Source organism: Ciconia boyciana, chromosome 21 (assembly GCF_034638445.1).
Source record: "Ciconia boyciana chromosome 21, ASM3463844v1, whole genome shotgun sequence".
Taxonomy (NCBI): Eukaryota; Metazoa; Chordata; class Aves; order Ciconiiformes; family Ciconiidae; genus Ciconia; species Ciconia boyciana.
In genome coordinates this window covers 6,452,207-6,475,597 of record NC_132954.1, presented here as the reverse complement: position 1 = coordinate 6,475,597, position 23,391 = coordinate 6,452,207, and the positions used below count along the sequence as shown (strand labels likewise).

The 23,391-nt window shown below is 42.1% G+C and overlaps 1 protein-coding gene across 1 annotated transcript in view; it reads left to right on the top strand.

The window, feature by feature from the left end:
- CSMD2 (CUB and Sushi multiple domains 2) overlaps positions 1 to 23,391 on the top strand; it is a 313,890-nt gene that overhangs the window by 5,495 nt on the left and 285,004 nt on the right.

The following is a 23,391-nucleotide window of genomic DNA, read 5'->3' as shown; positions in this document are numbered from 1 at the left end:
CAACAGAAGGTATGGCAAATTCAAATGGAAGGGGAAAGATGAGACTTTAATGGCTACAGAAAAGAAATTATTAAGTTGAGTAACAAAGATTCTGTACTGCTTGGAAGTCCAGCATTGAGTTGTCTATTTGACATACACAGCAGCCAAAAATGTCAGAGGTAGTGTAATCACGTGTGTTGGCTCTAATATCCAAATGCAGCCTCTGTGGGTGCAGATGAATGATGGGAAGGTTAACAGCATCAGGCTTTAAAGGGATTTAAAACCAGGTAAGTTTTTTGCTCCATCCAGAAGGACTGGCCATACGATAAAGAGATGACCTCATCAATCCTGCGTGTTAACTGGGGTTTTATAGTCTAGCTCAGTATTTTAATGAAGTCTGTGTGTTGCTGCTTATTGAAGTGTTTCCCTTAAATATATTTATTGAGAACTCCACTATGTGCACTTAATACTCGTCACCTAGATATTACAGTGCATAACTCCAGCCAATGAGGCTTGTATGATACTGTCCAATACCTTTGTTAACCTCTTTCAGAGTAGAGGCGAACATAGAATTAAAGGGCTTTCCTAACAAAGCAGTCTTTTAACCCGTATCAGTGGTAAATCCAGAGTATGGAGAGGGCTGTGGAAGTGGCAGGGAACATCCTGCTGTGGCCTGCTCAGTATCTTCTACAAGTGCCAGGCCACAGAAGGCGTGCACAAGTCCTTTTCCACCACAGTTTTCTGTCGTGGTGCTTTGAAAGGAGCGGTGTCACTGCGTGCTGCCTTTCGTCCCTCTCTGTGCCCAAGGGTGGAGAGAGGCGGGAGGAACCTCTGCCCCGTGCAGCCTGAGCCGCCCTCAGGGGTGCCTCTCTCCTGCCCCTGGGGCAGCCCAAGGAGCTGCCGCTTAGATGGAAAGCTGCTTGCTTTACGGAGTGACTTGGGGAATTTGTGGCAGAGGTGCAAACGTGTCAGTCTCGGCCTTAAACACAAGATCGCTTTTCCTGTTCTGTTTCCTCCGCAAAGGAGGGTGAAGCTACTTCGTGAGGTGCTTCCAGCGCAACTATAAGGTTATTTCTGAGGCCTCCTGTGGTGTGCAAGTGCCTACTTTGAGAAGTAGGCACTTGCATTGCTTTCAAAGAAACCAAGATACGGAGGTGAAAAAAAGTGATAGTAGCACCCACAGTTTCTGTGTTTACACAGTGTTTCTGGAGGAGTGAAGTACAGTGCAATTATGGAAATCAATGTACTTTGCTTGCAATAAACATGTAGTGCAGTAATCTGCAAAATACATGTGCTGCTGCCATGCTATGCAGTGGCAGACTGATCTGATAGTGGTTAATATGTAATTGGGAAAATCCCATTGATTAAAGAAATCAAATTAACTCTGTTTCAGTCTCTTTGCTGCTGCCATGGACACATCTAGCCAGAATGGAGACAGTATGCTGCAGGGAGCTTGTATGTAATTTTTTTTTATACCTCCCTTGCATGAAAGTGGAAAAGAGTTTTTTGGGGTGGGTTCTTCCCCCCTTTTTTAACGTGACTTCACAGTGAACAGTAGGGTGTTCTTCCTGCTCAGTGTCATTCCCTGAATTCAGTCCCTTGCAGTAATGGTTGCAGTAGTTTTCTATCGTTACAAGGTACAGGCATCATCACTGTAGTAGTAAACTAACTGCCTGGTTTTTGTGTGCACACCACTGTTGTCTGCTGGATGGAAAGAGCACTGGGGGCTGTGTCAGGGTCCTGCTGGTGCTAGTAATTTCCAAGAGGTCAAAATAATAGTGGAGTAGGGAGGTCTGATGATCTGTGACTTTCACTGGAAGAGGAGAAGGGTCTTGCAACTGAGGCCTGGAGCAGCTATGGTTGCCAGGGAGATGCGTGATAGGAGAGTAATAATAATTTAAAAAATCCTTCCCCATTATTGACTGAAAAAATCTACTTGAAAATGAACTGATGGCCTAGGTTTGGGGGAAGTGGGTATTTAGAGAGTTGAAGGAAGGGGAAAATGACTTGGAACACCTGTGCAGCATGTGGTATTAGTGTATTTATAGCATGGTATACTCAGTAGCTTCATGAGCAGTGGTCCTTGCGTGGCTAGTGCGGTGTAAACATACAGCTGAAGGCAGCCCTTGCCTGGAAGAGTGTACAATGTAAACTATTAAGAGGTATTGGATATAATTCTTGAGCATTGGAGGATTGTGAAGATAGGTGGAGACCACAACACAGAGGGGCTTTCTGCTTGCACTGCTGGAAGTCTGCTTCTTAAGCCAGGTTTGTCTAAGGACAATACATGAGAAAGACAACCAGTGCCACCAGAAGACAGCCTTATACTTGTACATACATGAGCCTGGCCTTGATAAGAGTGCTGCTGTGCAGGACTCGTAGGCTGGAGCTGCAGCCAAGTTCTCACAAAAGCCTGGTACCTCAACCCTCGCTGGCATTTGGGCTTCCTCCTTAGTAATTCTTGGTGACCTCAGAAGGCTGATCGCTCTGTCTGTAACCAGAAGGAAATTAACAGCATTCTTTATCCTGCTGGCAATTTTTTTTTCCCCTTCCCTCCATGTAAGGAGGCATTGCTGCTCCTTCTTCATTATTAGCCCTATAAGAGAAGGCACTAGGCAGAGCAGTCTGTGCCCAAAGGTGTTTTGCTGTAAGTGCAGGGAAGGTAGGAGTTGGAGCCAAATGCAGAACGGCTTGCCCAAGGTCATGCAGCAGGTTGCTAGCAGAGCTAGGAAGAGACTCTACGTCTCCTCACTCCTCTGTGTGCGTTACTGCATGCTGAACAAGCAGCACAGAAATGCTATGCTGTTGCTTCTGAGAGAGATGTTTTTGGGATGCTTTCTCTCTGCAGATGAGGTCTAAGCTATATCTGTGCTAGCGGATGTGAAGGCATTTTACAGTAGTTACACTGAAACAGAACAATTTCTCAATCCATTTATCAAAATGTCTGCAGTTCCCATTTCAAGGCAGATAAAACAACAATGAATATCAAATAAAGGTGTCTATCCAGAACACTTTAAAACAAAAGAAAGAGAAGATTGGTTCTTTTGGCCTCTGGCTTGCATTGGCTCTCTGGAATGTTAAGTCTGTTCTGTCCTAATGAAATGGCTTTATTTGGGTTTCATGCACTTGCCTTAGTGCCACCTATGGTTCTTTCGGTGTAAAGAACTTAGCTGCTTCTCATTTGTTAGTCTAGTGGGATGTAGACCAACAGGCTGTTTCAGCAAACCATGGTCCCAGCCTGATAATCCTGGCCCGTCAGTGCCCAGAGCCAGCTGCGTTAGAAGGTGCAAGAAGTACTGAAATAGATGAGAAAGATGAGTTAATCACAGCTAGAGAATTAACCACAACTGGGGATTTTCTGCTTCAGTGCTCTCCTGTTATTTGCACACACTCTCTCTTGACTTGCAGAAATCATTAAAGCCCAGTTCTTGCTGTTTTTCATGGCTGTTGGCACTTACAAATCCTTGAGGGTGTAAGCCTTAGTCATTCTGTTTCACTTCCCCATCTGTAAAATGGGGATAAGTAGAATTTGCAAAATCCTAAAATGATTTACAGATTTATTCTGCAGAGAGATCTTAGGATGTTTGTGAAAAGCTTTCAGCAGATACAAATTGCGCTAGGTTGATTAGCTACACAAGTTTTATGCTCTTGGTTCTCTCCCTTGATTGCATGGAGTGAATTCAACCATTTCATGTACAATTTGGGATTAATTGTGAACGATGTTCTGAGGTGAAAGTTGTCTGTCTGCTGAACTTCAAGAAGTAAAGTATTCATGGCAAAAAAGTCAGAAATATAATCAAATGTAGTTTCTCTTCCAGCAAGGATTTGCACAGGTTGCTCAGCTCTGTCTGTAAATCATGCTGTATCACTTGTACAGTTTTTATATGTTTATATCCACATTTGTGCCTTTTATCAAAAGACTGCCGCGCAGCTTTTAAAAGCATAGTGTACTCCAATATAGGAGGGGAAGGTAGGAGGCTTGTAGCAGACTTAGAATTTGCCAGAAGCATCAGGGAATTGAATACTGGTCTTCAGCAAAAGCAGGGTACTGGCAGAAAGGATGGTCTGGACCTTCAGACTTTAACCTGCCACAGACTCTTTGGCTTTGAAGCAGTTGCTTAAATTGTGTGAGCTTCAGCTTCTTGTCTACAGAGCGGAAAAATAGTACTATCTAATGTATTATGAAGATGAACGTCTCAAGGATGGCAGAGATCAAATAGAGAACTTGTTTCCTAATTATGGTGCCTGTTATTTATCAGCAGTTCAGCAATTTTTTTTTTAGTTAAACTAGTGAAAGCAGAGTTTGAAATATTTTTTTAAAGGCATCTATGTCGTGGCTTTTGGAGCCAGAGGGCCTGAGGTGGAGCTTATTGCCTGAAAGAGCAGGATGAGTGGATTTCCTTAACATCCAAGTTGGCTTTTTATTCACAGGAAGTTTGCTGAAGAACTTTACAGTGGAGAATGATGTGCTGTTGTGTGATTGCTTACGTGTTGTTACCACTCTCCCCTTGCTCTGCTTGTGTTACCGGTGTACATGTGCATTCCCAAACTCTTGAGGTCTAGTCGCCTGTAAGGAGGACCTTCTTTCACTCTTCTCCTAGCTGAAATGAGCAATGCTAGCTGGCAATTTAAGTATCTTGCAGAAAAGCTGGTCTTGCAGTTTGGAAATGTAAGGATGTAGAGAGTCTTATTTTGTTCCCCAGTCCTGCCTCCTTCATGTTCCTGTAACTCCATTATTGTCAGCAGCGTTCTTCCCTCTTCTCATTGCTGCAGGGCAAAGGAGGATCTGGTCCTTTGTTAGGCAGGTGCTTGATCTGACATTGGTGAGCAGTTAAAGCCAAGTTGGAGGTATGGAAAATGGAAGCTCATTTCTTCTGTAACAAAGGCACAATTTAATGTTCCTTTCCCATTTGATCCACCGAATAGTAATATCAAGAAAAATGTATTTCCTCCCAGAAAGGAAATCTTTCTTCAGAAGGATAACGAAGCCTGGTGTTTTTCCAAAGACAATGCTATTTTTAAAGATGCTACTTGCATCATGCAGCATCTTGTTTATATCCCTCTATTGTTGTTTTGTCTCCATTAGGGAAAGGTTAGGCACTGATTGTGGACACTGGACATCTGTCAGCAACCATCCTGGGATGTTTTCATTAAAGTTAAGCACCACTTGGAGAAGGACTCAGTCTGTTAATATTGAAATAATTTCCACCCACTGAAATAATAAGCATTTGAAGGATAGGGAATTTGTCCCTGATGGTGTTGGGGCTTTATTTCTAATGTTGGTTTTAACATGCAACCTCTGAAGGCAGCAGTCCTGGAACGCTCAGAGAGGGACGATCTGTCGCTTGCATGCTGTCCCCTCTGCAGGGTTACTTCCTTTTCTGAGGGCTCCACTTCCCGTGCTTTGGTGTCGTGGTGTGCAAATCATGTAGCTCTTCAAAGGGTGGTAGAGCAGCCGTATTGGAATTTCTGTACTTTGGTAGGGTGTTTTGATGAAAATACACTTAAAAACCCTGTCAGTGCTCATGTGCTGAGGGAACAATGTGTGGAATGGTCTCCCCACTGCAGATAGCATCTTGCTTAAGGCCTATAGCTAAAGCACAGTGAAAAGCATTGTGGCTTTGAGTGAGGTTCTTAGGTCTTGATCGTGAAGATAGATCATCTAGTACCTTGACATGGGTGTCTCGTAGACCAAGGTATCTTCTTTCAGTAGCACATACAGTGGCTGGTTTCTTTACCTTGGCAAGGTATGAGAGGGAACCCTGCAAGGCGTGTGCTGTTCCCACCTCTTCATAAACAGCTGAAGTGGTTCTAACTGAAAGAAGTCATCTTGGGAAGAGCAGGTTCATTTCACTGATTTAAAGTGCTCCAGAAAATAATGTTTTATGGGAGGTTCTGTCATTTGTTCCTGCTAAGTGCTGTGACAGTCTTAAATGAGACAACAAATTATGACCTTTTTTGCCTAGGAATCTGATGCTGAAGGCTATTATGGGGAGTTTTTTTCCCTTCTTTTCCATGAGTGCAGTTAGCAAATGAGACTTTTTACAAAAAATACCCAATTTGAGTCGATTCAATTCACCCCTTGTTAACTCTTTGATTGAGAGCTATGTAGATTGAAGAAGAAAGGTATTGATCTGCTTTTGGGATGGAAAACTAAGATTAAATAGAATATGTCTAAGGGTGAAAATGAGGTTTTAAATGGATGGAGGAGGTGAAAGAAAAATAAAATAGTACAATATAATGTTAATGGGAATAAGTTCTGAGTTTGTTTGTTAGTTACACATAGATGGAAGTCACAGGATACAGAAACTGGATGGAAATGACTTGGACTCTGCATACGACTAGATTGATCCACTGCAGCTGGTGGGAATATTTGTGTACAAGTTGTGGCAGATTGGTACCTAGCACAAGAATTTTTCTAAATTAGATCAGGACAGGATAAAAATAAGTCTGGTTTTGTAGTTTCAGAGCATCCATCAGTTGCCAAGATTATATTTGGACAGAGGGACATTTATCGTTAGAACAGAACTGATAGTTTTCAGTGAAGAATTTAGTTTTTGCTGTTGTATAAGTGAAATTCATGTGTAAAGGGACTGAATTTCAATATAATTGAAATGTTTCACTTTTTTACAGATAATCTGTTGGAAAGCTTTTGTAACTATTTATTGTTTAGGGCATGTGGCTGTTTTGGGGGGTGTTTTTTTGTGTGGTGGTGGGTTTTTTTTTTTTTCCCCTCCCCATTGGGTGAAGTGAATTGTTAACTTTTCTGTGTACCGTCAACTTCTGGTGACTTTCATTGATTGCTCAAGGTGACAAGTAGGCATTAGGTAATAAATATCAAGTGTGGCAATACTTAAAGGAAGTGAATGTGAAAGTGCTGTTAACAGAATCAAGTAAAAATTGGATTTATATCCCAACAAAAAATCCCAGGAGAAATTGCCTTCTGTTTGCCTCTTTGTAATTCAAATATGATAATACAAGTGCAAGCTGTTATAATACAAATGCCTGGCAGAGTGTCTTGTTAGAAGATCTCAAAGCACTCGTAAATGAACAGTACATCTCTTTATAGAGAGGGGGGGGAAATGAGAATTGTGGTAGAAGAGTGAACAGCTTTTAATAAGTGGAGTCTCTGCTTACTCAAGATAATTTTTTTTTTTTTTAATCTGAAGGTATAAGATTCTGGTCACTGTAGTGACGGCTAGTTGGCTGGTTATGGCATTAGCTGAATACTTGAAGCCAGTTCTTCTGTGTCATCTTCTACAGAACTTCTCCGTGTCTCCTTTCTGTTCTGAGCCCTAGGTGCTAAAAAGGGACGGTGGCCCCCCTGCCACTACCAAGAGTATATAGTAGATTTGTGTAACTTCTGTGTTTTCCGTGTAGTTATAAATGCAGGAAAATGTAACCAGATTACTTTATTGATATTTAAAGATATAAGCTAGAAACTGAAGCATGGTGGGGAAGGGAAAAAAACGCTTGCAACTCGCTTGGAGCTTAGGGCAGACTTATTTCTAAAGCGGAATCTATATCCACTGTATTATTCTCTTTAAACTGTCAGTTCTCCGTCAGTGTAATGATGAAATTGTTAATACTGTGAGAATTTCAAGGACTGAGGTCTTCTAAATTATTAGCGCGATGAGATTTGTAGCTAGGTCAAATATCTGGTTCAGGGCAAGTTCCATTCTTGCTGGCCTTGAGGGAGCATTGAACTTTATAGATGGACACACAGCTTCATAACTAATAATGGCAAATGAAATTGCAGCTACTTTTTAAGTCTTTTCATGATGACATGGATTTGGTAACAGGGGGAATAGAGACTAATCATGAAAATTTATCATGAGGAAATCTTTAAATTAGGTCTTCACTGTGATTTGTGAGATGGATTTCACCTTGAACCTTATTTCACCTTTCTTACATTTTTTGAGATGAAGGAGTCCTAACACCTGAGATGAAAATGAGTTTGTGTTTGAGCACAATGGATAAGCCATTTAAATGCAAATATTCTTTTACTGGAAAATAATTGAAATAGAAATTGAAAAATTTGTTTTGGAGATAATAATTAGCACCTTATAAATGAGGCTGAGTAAAAATGCTGCTTATGAGTGGAGTCTGTTTGCAAGGGTTTGTACAAATGTTTTTCATCAAATTAGCTTCCCTTTTCTGAGTTTCCATTTCAGTTGTGGGGTGAGATGAACTCCTGGGTGAAACACCAAACTTGTGGGAGACAGATAAAATCCAAGATTTACAAGATTTGCATATCGGGAATCACAGACATAGCAGAAAACCATGCCTGGCCTGTGTTGTTTTTATGGATGCCTGGTCCAAAGGTGGGGAAAAATCAAATCTTCACTGTGTTCATTTTACAGATGCAGAGAGAAAATAAGAGTAAAACTTTAAGAAGCTTTTGAATCATCCTGAACACTTTCATTGAGTCTTGGACTCCTGGGGCAAGATTTGCAAGGATGTTTAGATGCCTAAATAAGTGTATACTTGCCCAGTGGGGTTTTATAAGAGGATATGTTAGCTGCAAAACTCAGGTGCGTTTGTAAAGGCTACAGGGCATCTGTCTGCAGTTCTTAGGTTATTAAAAAAATGTTTGTAAATCTGGTCTGCTTAAGTTCCTTTTCAAAAGGGACTTGTGGTCCTTAGGTGAATTTGTTTTGGTTTTGTGGAATCTTGCACAAAGGAGTTGTCTAATCTCTTTGACGCCTTGCCATGAGTCCAGGGTCAAACTGAGGCCTCCCAAGTTGCAGCTTAGTGCCTTAACCATGTGTTAAACGATTTTCTTAGACTAACTCTTGGTTTCAGATGAAGTGTGCAAGTTTGCATGGTGAGTTGTAAAGCTATTCTCCTTTTACCAGAGTAGGATGCAGCACTTCTCTGGCTCACTCCGAAATGTGATGCATAAAGACTCCAAAGGAGACTGACAGTGGGATTCAATTAAAGGATATCGGGGCAACTGAAAAGCCATCAAGGGACATCGCAGGAAAACCCAGTGAGGCTGTTACTCGCACTAGAGACAGCATGGGAAGAATATGCATTAATTGGTTAATGCTTGTGAAGTGCTTTGAAGATGGAAATAGCTATATAAGTGCTTGGTATCATTATTATGCTGACAATGGCGATGTAGAAGAGTCGTGGCGCTAAGGGAGCAGTCAAAATTGATTAAGAGACAATTTTGAAAGAAAGTTTTGAAAGGATAAAATTGCATCCCTTGAGAAGAGGCCATTCTGGCTGAATATTGGGATAACTGTGTTACTTCTCTGAGCTGAGCAAATGCTTTCAAGTAATGGATGGTCTGCACAAGATTCCCAGTTTCATCAGGAATTATGCAGCTGTGAACTTTTGCAGATAATTACTGTTCTTTAGGTTGTTAATGACTGGCTGCTTGTGAGGGGTGGAATTGTTGCAAGTATTAGGAAACCAGTTGAGGCTTGTTTGGGGTGTGAAGGTCATATGGTGTTTAGTTTGAAACTGAACTCGTGAAATCTAGTTCCACTAAGAGCAATCAGAAAACCCTGGAGTTTCTGGGTTATGAATCACAAAAGCTTTGGTATGTGTGCAGACAACTCGAATGGATTTTCCAGCAGAGATGAGAGTTGATATGACTTTTTATCATTGAGGAACCTTCATTGGAATGATTGGAGTGGTCTGATGTCCTTTGCACAGGAGGAATTCAAACTGAAATGGGTTGAGGTTGGCAGGGGGGTGATCAGAGGAATGGAGGGTGTATCTCAGAAGAGTGAAAGCACAGGGTTTATTTAGCCTGGCAAACAGGGTTGCAAGGGGATCTAATTATTCTCTATAAATACATCAAGGTCAGGTAAAAACAAAACGGGGAGAAGGACTGTTTAAGCTAACAGAAAATGTTGGTATGAAAACAAATGGGCATAAACTGGTCATGAATTCATTTTATGTTGGAAATTAGAATAATGTTTAAAATCATCAAAGCAGTAAGGCTCTAATGCAAATCTTCCAGTGTGAAGTAGAGGACAGGAGAGTTCACATATTTATAAATGGGATTATATGGTGTGATTGCCAAGCCTGGAAGGAGACAGTGTGTAATAACCAGGAGAGCACTTTAGTTCTTTAGCTTTAGTTCTTTAGCTTAACTCTTTATCTCTGTGTGTGTGTATGTATGCGTGTGTGTATATATACACACGCACACATGAACACACATCCATATATGTGCTTCATAGTCCAATTTGTAGTCACTTGCTGGATCTCTGCATTTTTCTAACTGATGACTATAATAGTGGATGCGATTAAGGAAACCAAACTCAAGAGAGTTGAACTGGCAAAGAACACTCAAAATTTCATTTGCCGGGGACTTTGAGCACAGGCCCAGCTGTCGATCAGCAGGTTTAAGGCTCAGCAAACTTAGAAGTTGGACTCGTGAACGTTTCCCTTCAGTTGCTGTTCTTGCATCTTGTCCAACCTGTCTGAACCAGTCACACTGTAATGCTTGTCTGAAAGTCTTGTGTGTGTTCCCTGTCAGACTGGAAGCGGAGTGAGACCATCCTTTCTTACTAAGATTTTTGCACGTCCTCTATTTCATGAAATCCCATTTGGTGTGAAAAATTTTAAATTCTGAACACTGATATTAGTGATCACAATAGACATTGCTTTAAGTTTCTGCCAGGGAATATCAGTATTGAAACATGTACTTAATGCACCTAGTAAATCTGCTGGGTACAGAGTAAGAGCAGATCCAGTGTGCTAGCAATGCAGTTCTTGGTAAACCGAAGGAGGAATTGTCCAAGGTCAATCAATGGCGTGGTAAGGAAGCTGTAACTGATAAACCGAAGTTTAGCTGGGCTCTAAGGACAGGCTCATGCTTTTTGCATTCTTTGAATGTAACTTTATTCATGTGTCTTGGTATTTTTGCAGCCTGTCTCTGAGGTGTGCTAGTGTCAGTACTGCCTTGAAAGGGGAATAGCAGAAATGTGTGACTTGCTGACTAGCGTTGGCCGTGGCAATACATTTCAGTGACTTCTGCATTTATCCCAGCAACTTGTAAGAAACGAGAGTCTGGGGTCTTGTCTCCTCACAGATCTGTGGGGGATCGCAGGTGGTTTTCAAGGGGTTACAACTGATGACTGGACAGCAGAGGAGACCTCAAGGTGACTTATAACAGTGCAAGCCAAGTGAGTGTGAAACTGTCAGTCGGCCGGCTGTTTGATTCGTTTTTGCGTTGCTGTAAATGACTGGTGCAGGGAGCACAGTAGTTGTATAAGGCCTTTCATATCTGTTTTGCCTGGCAGGGCGTGGTAGCTGGGGAAGAAGAGGTCAGAGGCACTGTATGTATGCTTTTGCTTCCATGTGCTGCATGGCAGTAGTATTGCCTGGTGATGCCACGAATCTCCCTCTTCCGAGCACAGAAACTTTCTTCTCCTCATTCCAGCAGGTGTTACAAGGATAAGCTGTACTCTTTAGATCTGGCTAATGTACTCTGGAATATTCTGGTTAAAATCTGTTGCAGGTAAGTGGTGAGCAGCCTGTCAGACAAAGATAGACCCTATTACTAACTGATTATTTCTACAAATGCTTGTTCATTTATCTGCTCTTTGTATTAATGACTCATCATGGCTCTAACCTTTATTCTGAGTCTTCAGTTATTGCTGTTTAAGAAGCATCCTGTACTTCTGGTCCGGGAGGTGGCTAATGCTGTCATCTAGATAAAATACTTGATTCCAAGCAGATGGATGAAAGCGTCTCTGTTCCTGTGCGTAGTGCTAGAGAGAAAAGGCCGCATCCTGTGTCCTGGAAACACCTGCAGCCTCTGGCTTTGCTTAAAACATTACTGTTGGGCTCATCATCTTGGAGCCCTGTTGCTAAGAGGCCCTAGGCCAAAATTCAGGTCCAAATTGTGTGTGGAAGGCTCATTGCTAAGAATAGTCACACCTGCCTGGTCTGGTCTGGGGGTGTCACTTCTTCTCTTTCCTTGTCTCCTGCTGCCTCTTCTAGACCACTTTCCTCGGCTTCCTGCAATGCCCAGCATTCGGCAGAAAACCCCAAACGATTGGTGTTGCTGAATACCAAAGACATGAATGTTGCGAAGGAAAGGAGATTAATTGTGACTATTAGTGAAGCCACACAGTAGAAAGCTAGTTTGTCTGCAATATTGCCGAACTCCTATTAACTAGTTGTTTAGCATTCGAAGAAATTTCTATGTGTATATATAAAATCAAGGATATTTTTTTTCCTCCCCTTTCTTTTTCATTAAGGCTGTCCTGTAACGAAGCCGCGGTCGAGCTGTTGCATGTGTGCCTTTGCCTAGCAACTGTGCCTAGCAACGTCACAGCATCGCAGCGAACCCCGCGTTGGGGACGGAGCCGCTGGCTGTCAGGGAGCTGGTTAGAATGGTAATTTGTGATGAAAGATGCTAGAGCCTCTTTTCATGAGGCTTGCAAAGCCTTGTTCTTAATTTCTTGACCTTCAGGGTTTCTTGAATACCTACAGACAGCTTTCTGACACTGCCCTGCAAAAATCAGACAAGCTGAGAGTTGTCTGGTAGCTAAGCCGTTATATGTTGTGTGGGGCTTTGAAACCTTTTTCATTAGTCTTTCAGCCAAGTCACATTGCCTTGCACTTGAGGTGGGGTAGACTACATGCACGTGAACAATTCCTGTAACAGAGCCGATGCAGCATAATTTCAACTGAATCTGAAGCTGCTGTGTGTAATGCCCTTCTGCAGTAACAGAGGGGCAAGACTTCAAATATGTGACATCTGCGCTAGGAAGTGAATCTGCCTCTCTTAGAAGCAGCTCTGGGGGAGAAACCTGAGTGTATGCTTAAAGCATAGTCAGCTGTGGCTGCTTAATTTGTTTTTAAAGTGTTTAAAGCTCTTGTCTCTTCCTAGGGTATTCAGCTTGGAGGTGTTTTGTTTGTTTGGGGTTTTAAAAATCTTAATGTGTGAGTGTATTTCAGCCAAGGTTCCTTAAAGCCCCATTAAGATGAGTCCACGATAACTTGTGAAGTGCAGTGGAAGAGTGAATGTCCTTCATTCTAATGCAAACAAAGGACATGAAATAAAGTACTATTTGTCACTTTTGTCATAGGACAGAAGTGCATGTAGTTAGAACAGGGTACAGCAAGTAACCAGAACAGCACAAGCTAAATTGGCTCGTTTGGCCTTCCTAGTGAAAGCTTACAGCAGTGGGCGTTGGGCTCTGTAGCAGGCATGTCAATCTTGGAACACGTCTGGATATACTGGACAGATGAAAGAGCGTCTCCCTTGCTGACGGCTCTGAGTGCATTGTTAGTGCATGCCTGCTACCGCACAAGGCTTTTTTTTCTCTTGTTACCTGCAAAGCAAGTCACCAGGTTTTTTATGCTCATCCAAGATAGGGTGGTCATTTCATGCTAGAGTGCTGATGAGAGGGACAGAAGAGTGAGGACCTTTTGTAACCAGGCTTGTCTCTGGCATGGATTTGCAGTCAGCAGGCATGTTCATACTGTGTAGTGCAGCAAAGTGCTAGAGATTCTCCTCCTGGTGTTGACAGTGCTGCTATTTCCATGTGGCACGGTGCTCTGGAGAGGCCAGCCTGAATCCCGTTAGGGTACAGCTGTGTTAGCACTGTGGCATGTCCAGGCTGCAGTCAGGGATGGGGTTCTGGATATCACTGCCAGGCTAAGACTTCCCTACTGCCAGCAAAGATGGCCCCATTGCAGGCTCAGTACCTTGGTTGCAGCTCTGAGTTGTATGTCTTGTTGATATGATCTGTTGACTGATTCCATGACACTTTGATTGCAGTAGCCTAGCATGAGTTACAGGCTAGGGTCTTTAGTCTGGCTCTGCTTATGCTCCAGATCCTCCTGTGTTCACTGAATGGCTATGTGGAAGACTTGTATCTAAGTGGAGCTGGGCAATTGAACTTGGTGTGTTACATGAGCTAGGGGCGGTTCCTTTTCCAGGTGCCGCTCTTTCAGATTTGAGGAAGTGAAAAATACGCCAGCTCCCCACAGGACTGGAGGGGAGTATCATCATCCTTTTGCAGAGAAAGCACAGCCCCGGGGTGTGTGGGGTGTGAGATGTTCCCGATTCTGTTTGCATTCAGTACTAACTGCAAATGCTTCACGTAGCCATACCACTGCTTTTGATTTACGTGGTGCTTATTGTATGGGATAGAGTGGGAAGAAACAGAGATCTTCCATTTATATGAGGAATCTTATTCTTGAGTCCCTTACTCTGGTTTCAGGCAAGTACAGAGAGATGTCAGTGTGGCAAGTCTTCACTAGTGACTATGTTGATAAAGCTCAACTCTGCTTAAAGCAGGGTGAGCTGTAGTATATTTAGCCTTGCTGACAAGATTCCTATGCTTTGTTCGCTGTTAAAAGGTTCAGGGTTTTGTTTCTTTCTGTGTACGCTCCTTGCATCAACAAACTCTGCTTGCTTGGCTAAACACGATCTCTGTAGGTCAGTAGAGCGTGGAAACAATCTCTTCTGTGCGATACAGGCTGAACGGGCAGAGCCCATTTCACTACTTTGTTCGATGCATGCATGTTTCGGGAGCCTTCCAGATGAAGCAATCAATGTGGTCGTTGTCACCATGTTTTCAAGGAAGATGACGAAAACTGAGATTTGGTGAAAAGCTACTGAGGTGTTCTGTGTTGTGGCGTTAGTAATTTAGTCATTTAAATGCCTCATCAGTATTGGCCAAGCAAAGTTTTCTTTGTTACGTGCGTTTGAAATGTTTTCTAACGTTGTATCCATTGCTATCCACTGGATATTGGATCAGGTGGCGTATGAAGTGGTATGCATGCCTGTTTCTCTCCATCTAGCTAACTTGAGTTAGTGAAAATAAAATGCAATATTTTTAAGATCACAGTTGTAAATAGTCAGGAAAATCTATATTCATTGATGGGTCTTGATGAACACAGACTTGTCTAATTTTTACTTTGGTAGTGCTTATATTAAAAAGAATGCGTTACCAGGGATTTTCTAGGTGCTTATTAAAGTAACTCCAAAGTAATTTTTTAATATCTTCTGTTATTAGTCCTTAAGCCCTCCTGCCTCCCCTTCTAACAGTAAAATAGGAGGGAATCCATCTCCCTTCCCCTCACGATGTGCAAGTCTTTACTCCTAAACACTTGTCCTGTTTTCTAGCTCACTTTGATTCTGTTTAGAGTGTAAACTTTACAGATGGTAAAGTGGTATATAAATCTGCAGGAGTGATTGAGAAAGATACAGCATGCACCTGAGGAAAGCCAGCATGACACCGGAGTGTCTCTTTGATAACCCAACAGGAGTATGTGCTGTGGTGTTCGCTACAGAACCGCTGCAGTTCTTACCAGCTACACAACAGGTAGTGTGATTTTGTGTCCCTGCTTCGATAGCAATCTTTTTATTTAAAAAAAAAAATAAAAAAATCTGATGAGGGTCTCAAAGACTGAAGTCCCTTCTGTTTCCAGGCCATTCCAGAGTAGGGATGAAGCAAACTGGTGGGTGACCAGCCTGTGTCAGGTCGGCATGCCATGCTACCCTCCCTCTCTCCCTGTTAAGAACAGAGGACTTCAGCCTCAAGGGAAAATTTGGCAGCTGCTCTTGTGACCAGTGTACTCACTTAGGCAATTTCTAGCTTAACCAAATGAGGCATTGCTTTCCAGCAGCTGAAGTCTCTGGCCTCTCAGCATGTCAGGGAACTGCAGTGCAGCTGTAAGACAGGACATATGTGCAGTGTCATGTTCTTGTGATTTGAAGTTTTTTCCTGCAACGGCTTTTGATGTTACCTGAAATTGGACATTTCCTTTTTTCTCTACAGCGTGTCAGAACTCCTTTGACCTTGCTATTGGAAGTATATGCCCTTTCAAGGTTCAATCATGAAATATAAAACCAAAGTATAATAAAGCAGAAAAGACTTTCTTCAGGGGAGAAGGTTAGCCTGGCGTGGAGGAGGGAATGTACCAGTGGGGGTGATGGCTGGCTTTCCAACCACATGGATGAGGCAGTGTTGGGCTTGGGCTTAGCTGCAGCACTGTCCAGTTTTTGACTGTACACTTCAGGACAGGTATGGAACAGCTGGGGAGAGTCCAGAATGTCACTGGGGGTTCAGAAACATCATTGAACAAGGAAGCATTGAACAGGTTGGGTTCATTTATTCTATAATAATGGTTTCCACTATTTTTGGATCTGTTGACCTGAATGTTTCCAGTGTTAGGTGCCTTTATTTCTGTGTAGGTGCTTATTGCATTTCTAGAAAATTTAAAAGAATAGACATGAGGCTATGTTCTTTTCTTGCCTTTCACAGATGCCCAGAGGCATTATGAGCTGCAGGTTGAAAATCACCTGTCTCAGGAGGAGATGGGTGGGGAGAGTAAAGTGTTTTTTGAGTGCAGTGTAGGTCAGAGAAAATGCCATGGTCTAAAGTAATAACAGGATGAATCTGGGCCAGACATTAAGGAAATGGAGAGCTATGATGCTTTTGTCCAGGTTTTTCCTAATCTGAGTAAGTGTAATTTCTAAGATACTTTGGAAATGTTACATGGTCAGAGCAGCGTGGCAATACCTGAGGGTGGTGCAGTGACATCTGGAAATTCCAGCCTTCCCATTCCTCTTCTGCGCAAGTATTTGTAGTTTCCAGCTGTAAGGTGGTTTGGTTGGAGCTGTGCTGACCTTGGAGTTCACCAGCAAATGTGACTAGAAGTCCCAAACACATATAGGAAATGTGCATAATTTTCCAAGACAAATTTTTTGGTTGGGAGAGGGAAGGGAAGGCATGGCACGTGTGGGAAAAACAAAATACATTATTACAGCATCTTCACTCCACCATCATCTTTTCTGTTCTTCTCTTCTTTCTACTTGGGAAGCCCTTAAAATTGAATTGTTATGCTAACGTTGGAACAATGCCTAAATGTAACAGATCTCTGCAATAACAGTCTAAAAGCCTGGGCAGCACTAAAAGGGACAGAAAGTGATGACAGAGTGGGAGTGAAAGACTGTTGGAATGGAGGTAATGTCTCTCTCTCCAGAGAACTGGAGGTGACTAAGTTGGTTTCAGGAACGATATGTTTGATTTGCGGTATCACAGCATTGTGCCATCCTGCTGAAAACTCACATACTGCTTTTGATTTGAGGTGGATGTTATAATTCTTTCTGGAGTTGGCAGTAGTGGCATGAGCTGGATTCAGATAAAATGCATGTTCTTTGCCCTTGCATTCTTCAGTTTATCACTCCATGTGTTCAGAGAGAAAAAGGCACTGGCTATCTGAGATGTAAATCACCCCCTTGATGATGTTCTTGCATCCGCTGGCTTTTGATTAAAAGTTATAGTTAATGGAATGTCTCTGCATTATTTATTACCCAGAAAGCTTTGATATAAGACTGTAGGTTAAGTTAAAACTATGAAAAGGTGAATACTTAAGGAAACAAGCCTTAGATTTATGAAGTGTGAAGGTACTTTCCCTGTTTGCTCACTTAAATTGTGTGAGCAAGAGAGTCAAAGCTAGGCTACGGGTAAACTACTTACTGTTTGTGATTGTCTGTAATGATATTAGAAGACTACTGTGTAAGGAAGAATAATTACTTGCTGATAAGTGATTCAAAACAGTAAACATTGGAGGAAAAGGAACATTTTTCCTATTTAGATGGCAGATCAAACAATGTTTAAAAAAACCTGGAGTTCTTAAAGATGAACTGTTCAATACAGGGGGTGAGTTTTCACATGTTCTTTTTGGGGAGAAGGTTGTGAAAAGACCTGTGTGGAGAAGCTGGCGCTGAACATTTCACAACCCACTCCTGACACCCCCTGTTCTGAGGCCCCTTCAGAACAGGGTTTGTGCCTTCATGTGAAGGGGAGTGTTCGGCAGGGGCCTGAGGTGTTGATCCTGTGCTGTGGCATGTACCCAGTTGTGTGAGAAGCTGCATGAGATTTGCGTGGTTTCACAGGTGTCATCCCACAAAGCAAGCTGGGGCACTTCTGCACTGAGTTGGGCTGTTTTAACTGTGTCTCCATCCTTGAGCTCTACCCTGCTCATCACAGCGTCCATATGTGCTCTCAGGGGATGCTGAAAACCTATGTCAGCATTTGAGTGCTGTTTCTGAGTTGGGATCTAGTGTCTCGGTTTGAAGGACTTCATGCAATGAAGGTGAATGACTCTGGACAGTAATGTAAATAGAAAAAATTGAGAAGTTGCTGATGTATGAGCAGGATTTGCCCCTGGTATTTTAGGCCAGGACGGAATGTGTTTGTGTGTCTGCAGGGTATGGATTTTGGCTTTCTTGGGGAAAGGTTTTTTTTATGTTCATCTCTTTCATTGAATAGGCTAGAACAACACAAAATAGAAACATTTGTGCCTAAGTAACAATAACTAAAGAAAACAACAATACCAAAACCTACTGCATTAATGAGAAGACAGCCACGTATCACCAATAGATGATACTGCTGAGAGCAAGTCAGTGTATATGATTTGATATTTGTTCCTTTTGATTTGTGCAGTGACCATACATCAGTGTTTGCTAAATTAGATTTCTTTTCTGCTGAGAAACAAAGTGCATCAAGTTATATTTTAGGAAGCACTTCAGAAATAAATTCTGTTTCCCCCTCTCTAAAGTATTGCTTCCTTAGATATTAATATAGTGCAAATCAACAGAGTTAAAATACTTCCTTGATTTACACCGCCATGGATCTGGCCTGGTAAGTTTAAGGAATTGAAAGTAGGTGGAAGATGATGTTTTGTACCCATTTCCTTTGCACTTGTCATGTCACACAACGCCTGTGTTTGTTATTTAGCTTCTGACAACTTGGTGAAGATTTGTTGTGACAGAATTTGAATGTACAAGTTTATCTGAGTCTGTAGAGCTGCTGAAATTCTATGTCAAGTGATGAAACCCGGTCCCAGCCAGGGGCTTGAAGGGTACAGCAGCCGAGGCAGCTCACTCCTGTATGTAAGTGCTGCTTATTTGAAGGAAATAACAGAATTCTGTTGCTATGAATGTCCTTGAATGATTGAGTCTCCTCTTTCATAAATGTAACCTGGTTTGTTTTGACCAAAATATGCAGTGACCATCATGACTGCCAGTCACGAGACATCGAAGACATGAGAACCAGTTAATGCTATCCATGCTGTAGTCATTGGGGGGTGAACTGGTTCTGCTCCAGAACTCAGCTAGCCATGTTGCATTAGACAGAGGCCACTCTAAAGCTGGAGTGACTGACATGAGAATGGTCCTGTGCTCATGTGTCTAAACAAATTCAGATATACAGTGTAAATAAGCATCCCACTAGCTTCTGTTGCCAGTCATGTAGCTTGTACTGTCAAAAGAAGTCTTGGTTTTTGAGTACAAGGACATTCTTCCTGCCTTCCTTGTGGCAAGAGGCTGATCGATACCCGGAATGAAGCTTCAGGGGTTTGCAACTTGCCCGCTTAAGCAAGAGGCAGCCAGAGCTGCATTCAGCTGATATTTATTTTTTGCTTAAGTGTCCAGACATGTTAAGCTTTGTGGCATGTGGATTAACTGTGTATTATAAAATGCCGCAGGCAGCCCGTCTTTCTGTTAGAAATGCAGTTCTTCTATGAGCATATTGCAAAGTAAATATTTCATCCTTTTCCATGTGCATATGAGCCAGAAGTGAAGCCGATTAGTCTGTTTACATTGTTCAAGCAGTGTATATTGCACAAAACAAGTATTGTAAGTGGAGACTGGTAAAGCTGACTTTTAAGCTCTATTGTTGAGGAAATGGTTATGCCCCTGGATAAAGATGTTTCTCTGCAAAGCCCTAAGTCCTCCACTAGTGTGGGTTTCCTTGGGTTGTGTTTTTTTTCCTCCCCCTTAGGTTGTGATCCCTTTGGAGAAGGGCTCTGCCCACTGAACAGTGCCAAGTGTGGAAATGCCTTCGTCCTTGTCTGGAAACTTTTAAGTGCTACTGCAATAAAATTACACTGATGCGTTCATTAAAAAGATATACTCTCATAATAAACCACTTTCCAGAATTGAAAATAGCAGGTTGTGTTGGCAGAGTACAAGTTAGAATTAGCTCCCTTCTCAGGCTGGTCATCTCCGTAACAAAATAGGACATGTGCCCACAAATGCATATCCACTGATGAGTTTCATGTTGCTGTTACACCTTCAGAAAGTATGAGTCCATGAGTAATTGTATTAGAAGCTGGAATATCTACGTAAATACTTACACTGCCACTCTGAGCCTTCTGGCAAATGACATCTGATCCCTTAGCTTTGTGCATTTACCTTTCTCATTTGCTGTTGTAGCTTTTGAATAGAGTAGCAAATTGAGAGCGGGAAATGCAACCATTCTGGAAGGGTTGTAATTCCTCTGATACCAGGGCTGATGGTTAATCTGCAGAGAGTGTAAAGGAGGCAGTTCCTGGGTACAGCTTGTCCTGTCATTGCCACCGTTTCTTGTGGTCGCCAGGCATAGCCCCATCAGAGCTGAGACAGAGGGCAGGGCGGGTGGTTGACTGATCCATGAGGACGGCTGCTGCATTCCCATTCCTTGAGTAAGGTGTGTGGAGGTGCCTCGTGTCAAACTTCTGGGTTGGAGAGAACGCTCCAGAAATTTTGGAAGAATGTTGTCCTCTGTCAAATATGAATTCACCTGGAACAGACACTGGCATTGTCCTTTCATACGTTTCTACTTATTCATACTCCTGGGCCAAAGGGATAAAGAGAATTATTTTTGCAAGTCTTCAGAGGAGAAACTGAGTGTTTGCTTGTCATGTACTTTAGAATTTAGATAAGGTTTTGTCAGTTGAGGCTAAGCTGAACTAACTCAAACCTGAAAGCAAATTATAGAGTATGCATAAATTCTCTTGGGCTTCCTGGATCTCTTTCCCGTGCCTGCTGACTTTTTCCAGCAGTGTCCAATATAAATGAAGTTCCCTGCTATTACAGTTGATGAAGAATATATTGCTTTCCAGATTGTCAGCTTTTGGAAAACTAATTTTTGTTAGCAATAAGCAATTTTCTTTTAGCTGTGTCTAAAGCACATCTTGGTCAGAATCATGAACACACAAATATTTCAGTAGATTGATTTGATATGTCATGAAACTGTGTCCTATTTTTCTGTTATGTATTTGTTTTTCTTCAGCCAGATTTAAGATTCTGTACATTTTTCTGGCCTTTGTTCTTTGTTTCAATTGCTGATTATGCAAGGACAGCATAAATTTTTACTGATCTTAAAGCTTGTTGCCTTTCATGTGACGTTGGAAGTGTTTGGAACAATGTCTCTCTGACCTTGAATTTATTTTCTGAACTTCATGCAACATCAGTAGCTTTTATACCATCAGGAAGTGCAGAGATACAGCCTCTTTAATTTCCCAATTTCCTTAAATCGTTCTGATGACATTTACTTACGATTAAAATAAAAAAATGCACAGTAGAGGCAGATTCAGTATCCCCACATTGCCTATTGAGTGCCAGTCTGGTTGAAGAAAAGAGGATGTGATTGAATTTTAGAGAACTGAAGCTTATAGATCTCTGGCGATCTCCAAGTTATTAAACCAAACCAGGCCTCGTTTTACCGGTCTGTGATAACGGTAATTTTTCCAGTCCTGCAGCTTTCTGGCACCAACTTGATGCATCCTTTTGATGAACTCTACAAATAAATGGAGCTGAAGTGGAGGAGGGAGGTAGATCTCACTCTTGTATGTATTATGTATTGACAAAATGCACTGAGAGAGGCAGATGCCAGGTGCTATAGAAATGCAAAGTACTTTAGTCTGCCCTTGTTAATGAGTTATGTACCTAGCTCAGTTTTAGTCCCTGGTGGATTATGGGGCTGTCCTAACTCTCATTGATATAATAAACATGATACAAAAAGATTCCCTGGGTAGTAAATATTATTGACCATTTTAGATTCATAAAGGTGTGAACTTCATCTTGCAGAGAGAAGTTCCACTAAGCATTTCTGCACCAAAGTAGGTCAATCTAATTATAATTGGCTTTAATGAGCAGTACTCTGCAGTTCTTTACCTGTAGCTCGTTGGCACTCAGAAGTGCAAATGCCATTGCTGCCTTTGAAAAAAAAAAAAAAAAAAGGCAATGAGAAATCAAAGACATAATTTCTAATCTAATTCATTTCAACTTGAAAGCCTTGGTTATCTACATAAGCAGGGGTAAACAATCCAGCATCAGTAAGAAAAGGCAGAGCAAATGCAGGCAGCAGTGATCAGCTGCCCTGATGCTGGCCATAGGATAAAGGTGAAATTCTGCTTCTGGTCTCGCAATAGTTGCCTTGCAAACTGTCTGGAATTTAGCTTTGGTGTGGAGGAGTTATTCCATTAAAGCCAGTAGGAGTGATACCAGTTTGGAGTGAATTTTTCTTGGTGCCTCAAGAGACATTTGGGTAAAGTAGCAGTGAAGAGAGAGGAAAACACGAAGGAGAATTTGTCATTTAGGCTGTTCCCAAAACATATTTCTGTACCTGTTTCCCCAGAGAGAAGAAAATCTCATATATCCAGAAATTGTACATCAGGGCAGTTGATCTTTATCTTTGGGATGGAGTGTTCACAGGTACGGCTTTGGGGAAGGAAAATGGATTTGAGGGAGGTGTTAAGTATTCAGCTGGTGGGTACAGGACTGGGCTTTTGTTCTCAGGAGATGAAGCTCTACAGCAGCTCCTTAGGAATACTGATTGGAAGACATGTGCTATGTGTTGAGCCTGTGTGAGGAGCTGAAACCTTTCAGAACTGGGTGAGAGAAAACAAAGCAGCCTCAGAAGGCTGGGTCTAGCCAACAATTTCTTTCCTATGTACCCCCGTCAGGTCTAATAGGGGTATGTAGTGTTACTGGTGATGGCAGCTCTTCGCTCTGGGCCACAGTCCATATTGCTTTGCAGTGGTACAATTGCCAGTTTGGGGTACGCAGACCAGAGACCAAGTGGGAACATGTCATTTCTTTATGGCAGTCTGCATGGAAAGGCTCTGTATAAAAACCATTGGCTCTTCTCCCTGCTAGGAGGTAGTTTCAGGCTAGTGAGCAGTGTTTACCTGAAAGAATGTGGATGGGGAGAAAAGAACTGCTGTTCTAAGAAGTTGCAAAGGTTTGGGGGGTTTTTTTGTGTGTTTTTTTTATTCCAAATAACTATTTAAGAATGGTTTGCTCATTAAAGCCTTTGAACTGTGTCCTGCTCTTTCTGGAGTCAGGACAACTTTAATTTCTCATCTTTTGCCATTCAGTTTTCATGTAATCTTGTCCAGACAGACTACTCATTTGGTGACTCAGTTCCTCATTATGTATTACGTCCATTATAGTTTTTGGCCTTTCAAGGTGAGGGGTGGTCTGTCTCTTGTTGTCTGCACAGCTGAGCCCGGATCTTCTGTCTCTTACTCAAGTGTAACTAAGGGTAAAAGAGATGGTCAGCTTTGGCATTGTCATTCTGATTTTTTTTTTGTGGCTTCTGAACCCCTCATGCTTGAGGTACCCAGCACAGCAAGGCACTTTTGAAACGTGTTAAA